Source organism: Eucalyptus grandis, chromosome 3 (assembly GCF_016545825.1).
Source record: "Eucalyptus grandis isolate ANBG69807.140 chromosome 3, ASM1654582v1, whole genome shotgun sequence".
Lineage (NCBI taxonomy): Eukaryota > Viridiplantae > Streptophyta > Magnoliopsida > Myrtales > Myrtaceae > Eucalyptus > Eucalyptus grandis.
In genome coordinates, this window is record NC_052614.1 from 2319339 (window position 1) to 2325858 (window position 6520).

Below are 6520 nucleotides of genomic sequence, written 5' to 3' on the forward strand. Positions count from 1 at the left end.
AAACATTGTTGAAAAATCTCCCCCTAAAATAAGAGCAATAATTTCACCGACTTCTGATAAAAAAAGTCGCATAAAACCAAACCAGCCATCTATCTAGCAGGAATCCAATTAGAATCATTTGTGGTTGTTGTCATCTGAAATGGACCGTCCACCGAATAACTTGGATCTTTTTAATAAACATCTGTAGCACGCTTAATATTCAAATAAGGTTTATTATTTACAATCTTCAATCTGATTTTTTTGAAAAATCAACACTTATAAATTAATACAAAAAAAGAAAAGAAGAAGCCAAGAATAGATGGCAAGCATTAGTTAAGGTGTCTTCTTTCTTTCTTATAAAGAGAAGACGTCACTGATGACATATGATTTACGGGCATATGAATCCCATCCCCGTCACATCTTCCACCAAAGACACCCTTAAAAAATCTCCTGCTAAAATAAGAGCAAAAAAATTTCACGGACTTCTCATAATAAAAGTCGCATGAAATTAAAGTTGACCAGCTATTATCTAGTTGGAACCCAATTAATAATAATAATAATAATAATAATAATAATAATAATAATAATAATAATAATAATAATAATAATAATAATAATAAATGATAGTTTCGACGGCTTAATAGTTGTTGTCTTCTGAGATTGGACTGTCCATCGAATAATTTGCACCATCTTCACCAAAAACTTGGTAGTCATGTTGCATGGTTTTGTTGGCTGCATCAGGTTTAGTAAATGGTTTGATTGTCTTATATTAAATTCTATGAATGGGAATCCAATTACAATATTATGTACGCACTCTTTGTGTCCTCGCAGTCAAATGGGTTATTTGACAAAAGAAAAATAGTTAGTAGCAATATCTCATGTCTAGAAATAATAACATTTGTCGAACGTGAAGCATCTTTATCATTAGTTACTAGTAATATCCAGATTGGGCTATATGTCGGACTTAACCTGTTCTCCGTATTATGAGAAAACCTTTGTGATTTCAAAACGGGCCTCCAAGGGCTCAACGGGGCCGAGCTGGGCTGGGCCGGCGACTATATTACCTTGTCAAACGACGCCCATAAGTGCCCCCTTTGGGCACATATAGGAGTGGTGGATTAATTATTGAAATGTAATTGGGAAAAAGCAATGTGATATCATCCTCATTCACTTTAAATTAGAAAAGTATGTTAAGGAGCTATTTGAATTGGCATCTTACAATCGGCTGCTTAAGTGTCGAGAAGACGGACTAGCTCCACCTCGATCGAGCCATTTGCCATCACCACGCAAGCTTCGAACACTCGGCCGGATTAGTTGACCAAGTCATTTGTCATTACCACCTGAAATCCACCCCTTTTTTTGCACCATTTCTTTTTTAACTTGGGATGATTGAATATCAAACTCAATTGCATATGATCATTCTCTAGTCAAGCGGCGAACGTCAATGTTTGATCCGGCCATTCCTCATATGTGCAATGCAAACGAATTCGGCTTGCTGCAGTACTTCAAGTGCTTGGCTCTGCATCTGAAGAGCGTGGAGATTGCCTAGTTCCTAGCTCGTTCTTTCGATGACGGAAAATGTTAGCTCACCTTGTCAATCCTGCTTTTACCAAATGATGCACTCCTGCTGGAGAAGATGGTCATTAACGTCAAGAGTAATGGAAGACGCCAATTGAAATCTTTCGAGTCTTTGCCATAGCTGGCTCTACCCTACTGAGTTGCTTTTGAAAAAGCTAGGTTGTCTTTAACTATTGTTAAAAGCGAGTTCTTGCTAGCAGCATCAAAGAGTTAAAAAAACTTAAGAACAACCCCAGTGAGACTGTCCTGGGTGAGGAATGTACTGAATCCTAGTTCCTAAGTCTACTAGTCCTTCACATGGGGTTCCTCTGCTCAAATTGCAAAGATAAGAAGTCAAATGAGCACCATTTTGAAGTTTTTACCAAAATAAAAGTTATATTGTAACCTGCAATGAACTATGAAGAAATTTGAAGCTGACTTTATTTCCCAAGCATCCTCGGAAGCTAGAGAATATCTTTACAAAAGAAGACTGCACCAATGACATCAAACCTTTCAAAAACTGGAAGGAGAGCCTCCGAATTTAGTGTTATTATTGCTGGACTGAGTCTTGGCTTCCAGTAGTGCGAATTTTTGGACTTCTATTGAAAAACTGACCAGGGCTTGCTCATGTTGAAAAACTGAGTAGAGCTGGTCAATTGACGAATCAAATCAATAAATTGAGTGTTTTTTTCCCTTCAAATTGAGCAACGCCGATCAATTTGGAATTTTGAAGAAGGCCTAGTCTATACATGAACTATGCTCTCTCTCTCTCTCTCTCCCTCCTTTGCAATCATTAACAAACATATATCGTTTGCCTTGAGATTGGTTTTTTGCTTGATATTAGGAGGCATATAATCCATCTAACATTGTTTATTTTGATTGTGGTTGATATTAGGTTTGATGCCATTAAAAATCCCAAATTGTTGCCTCATGTCACATTTATTCCAACTATCCTTAAATTGAACTTGCATATGAAAGTGCTGAGAAATAGCTTTAAATGATATGAACAAACAAGAGGATTAGGTTACCGTAAGCCACTACCGAAAGCGGTAATCTAATAGATTATCTATACAAAGGCAAAAAGGCTATCATCAAGTACTTGCATTTTATCAAGGTTTAGTTTGTGAGATACAACATCAATTTGGACATGAAAGATTTAAGAGTTGATGTATCATAATGACCTATAAGGATATTCAATGTGCTGAACATTCAACATCCAATGCTAATTATACACGAAAAGATATATTCTATTAATTGTAATTTTGCAAAATGAGCCTCATTTAATATACTTTATCCAATTCGCCATAGAGTAGCAAAAGTAAATTTTATAAGCTCTAAACGGCCATAAATAGTGGGTTTACCCAAAGATGTTTGGTGTGATAGACAAGTTGTCTTCTAGACATTTCCTATCAATAGTAAAGCTTCTCCCCATTTTCTCTAGTAATATTTGTTTTACTAGCCTTCTCTTGTTTTCTCGATCCTCAAAAACTTTTAATTGCAATTTCTCCAAGACGAGCTTGTGTAAAATGGCTCATGGAATTAAAAATTTACATGAGGTTTGCACCGACAGAGGACCTCATAACAATCATTTGTTTTGTTGGTAATATTATTATCTCATCTTCTTATTAATGTTTGACATCAGTGTTTCTGCACTTGCATCAAGTAAAAATATATATTATTTTCTGGGAAGAGAGGGGAAGAATACATTGAAAACGAGAATATTTGGAAGGCAATAAATAAAAGAGGATTTAATTTTAGAGTAAACTCAGCTAAAGTTCACAAAAAGCTATCATTATGACAGATAATAAACATAAGAAAATAAATATCTCGTGTGCACATGTTACATTCATACGTACTCTTTCCTCGAGATTGGCAATTTTTCCAAAAGAAAGAATAATACAATTAAACAATTTTAGATTCCTTAACGTTCGTACATCATTAAGTTAAAAGGCTACATGATACTCTTTATTAAGGGTACGAAATCCATTAACAATATTGCAGACATAATCTCATGACCTTAAACCCACCATTTATTTGAGGATTCCAAATCTCTAAGTTTGGAATATAGCCTATGTTCTTTATTGCCACCTTAAAACCATATATCTGGCTAGTCATGTTCCACATAGGAATGTATTTTGTACATCGGATCGGATGCATCACTTAACAATGACTTGTGGAGGAGTGAGTCAATCTCGAGAGAGATATTTCAATATTCAAATGCAGAGTTCGTTAGCCGAGCACACTGCCCGAACCACTAAACCCGAAGTATAGATAATCCCAACCAAATATTTGGTTTTCTTACACATAAAAATAATGAACATATACAGATGAAGCAAAAGCTTGGCACTATCAAGCAGGTCTCAAAGCTTACAGCAATACCATGAAGGCGGTTACCACTGGATAGAAGCCATGACTTGCCATCTTTCGGTCAATTCTATCCAAATCAATAGATAAATTGTTACCTTTTACTCCACTTTTTCCTTCAACAAATGCTTGCCTAGCAGAAGAGGCACACAGCAAGTATAGGTTAGGACTTCTCGAGAAGAAGGGTGGAGTCAAAAAGCTTCAGTCAAAAAGCCCACATGCATTGCTTCTCACACCGATGTTTGCAGCTTCAAGTATTAGAGGCCCACCCACAGCAGCAACTCAAGCATAACCATCACAAACTCTTGAACAAACAGTCATTCTGAATCATAGATTCTTCTTCATACTCATCCAGTATGCAGATCAGGGCTTGCTTTCTTGCAGCTAAAACACAAGCCACACCTCTAATTGCTGTTGCCAAAAAAAAGTCGACTTGATTTCAGTCCAGTGTTCCTTAGATATATGGCCATAACTAACATGATGTTCAGATACCTTTGTTGGGTAAATGTAAAAGTACAACACATGAATTATGCTAAAACACCGGCGGGAAGCAAACCTTGTGTGCCTAAAGAGGCCGTGGCATGCATATAACTATGAATGCTCTATAGTATCTTGCTATACTAGATACCATGATAGTATCTATCATCATGAACTTATAGATAGTGGTTCTCAGTCCGTAACTCAGACTGTTATGCACCGACCATAAGAGAGATTATTCTTTCTGTATTTGTCTGGCAATTATAGATTCATCCTTTTCACACTTTGTCCTCTCAATTGATTTAAGGGGAAACCTCATACTTCAGCATTTTACTTCTTCAACAGAAAAATATTCTTCTTTGGAGGATGCTTTTGCACTTCTTCAATCTACAGGAACAAACATGAAGTGGTCTATTAAAGAGGTACAATGTACCTATGCTAGTCACATTTAAACTTATGAGTAGGTTCTTAGTGGAAATGTAGTAAGGAGCATGGACAGAATTAATTTAGTTCTACTACCCAGGCAACGAGACAAACTGTCATTGACACTAGCAAGTTTATCAAACATTGATACACAAAGGAAAGAGTAGGGCCGCAATAAGTTTCCAGACATCTACAACTACAAATGGACATGGTAAGAAGCTCAAAGAATAAAATCTTCAAAACTATACAATTGATGGCATCACAATGAATTGATTCTTAGGCCGATAATATGATAGCGTCAAAATGTTCTTACCACTAACTGACAAGGGAGGAACTACAGCATGGGGAATGCTACAAAGCTTCTCATTCCCGGTCTCCAAGTTTAATAGAGGGTCCTAGATGTGTAGTTTCATTGGGTTAGTGTTTTAAACGTGAGAACACTATAACCATGCAAATGTCCACACAAAATAGAAGCAAAAATGGCATAACTAACCCATTAGGGCCATCAAATGCACATTTCTTAGCCTACATACAAGTACAAGACTCTAGATGTCAAGATATGTTGGAACTTTTGCAGTAACGATAAGGCAGAAAGTAAAACATCGTTCAAAATCATAAGCATGTAATAGCATGTATATGCATTATGCACATAAGAGGAAAAACAAAGCTACTGCTACTTATGCTGATGAGGAGAGCAAAAAAATAATAAATAGAAATGACAAAAGAACAAGTGTTTTTAAAGCTGGAATATTTGTTCAACTGGATAGACTGGTTGCACTATGCTCTACCAGCTTGACCGCTTGAACTGATTGCATGTGATGTTATCCGATTGAACACGATGCATAAATTAGATTAGACATGTTCAGAAGAAAAGAAGCCTAGTGAGTCGGCAAACACTGTAGCATTTGAATAGATTACTCATGCTTAATGTCATCTTAATAGCATCCTATTCAATTTTCTAATAGATTGGGCCAAAACGATCAATAAATAAACTATCCACCACAAATTGAAGAAAGAAGACAAAGGAGCAAATGGTTGGCATGCTTGTTGATTACAAGAGGATGGAGTTTCAAACCCCAACCCACTTCCAATACTACTTTGTTAAGGCCGGACACTGGTCTAGGTTAGTTGAGAGGATTGCTGGATACCAGCTGATAGGTAGACCTAGTTACTGGTTGAACAGGGTCAATACCACCAGTTCTTGACCAATACTATTTCTTCTGGGAAACCAAACTGGATAGGTCTGGTTCCGTCCAACCAAAGCCACTTCTTAAAACTTTGAAAAGAACAAGAGTCGACAGAAAAGCATAATATGCTAGTTCTTTCCTTTTTCCATCAATGTCTTAAATAGTGAATTGACATGATCAAAATAGAACTCTAGGGGCGAGCATGATAAAATTTCTACTTCTTTATTTCTCGTTTCTCTCGTTTCCTCGGAACAAGTTTGGAACAGAAATTCATTTAGTAACACAATTTGATTTTTCTATTTCTAGAATAGATTTCCATTCTAGAAATAGATTTGAAGAAGAAATTAGAAGTTAAAATTTTTAATTTCTCAATTTCTGAAATAGAAATTGAAAAATTAATTTCTAGCTAGAAATTAATTTCTGTTCCAAAAATTTTGTCATGCACACCCTAGATATCAGGAGTAAGAAATCAATATGCAATCTCCAGATCCATGAGTTACCTTCAACAGGTGCAAATCCCAGTTATTAGCACA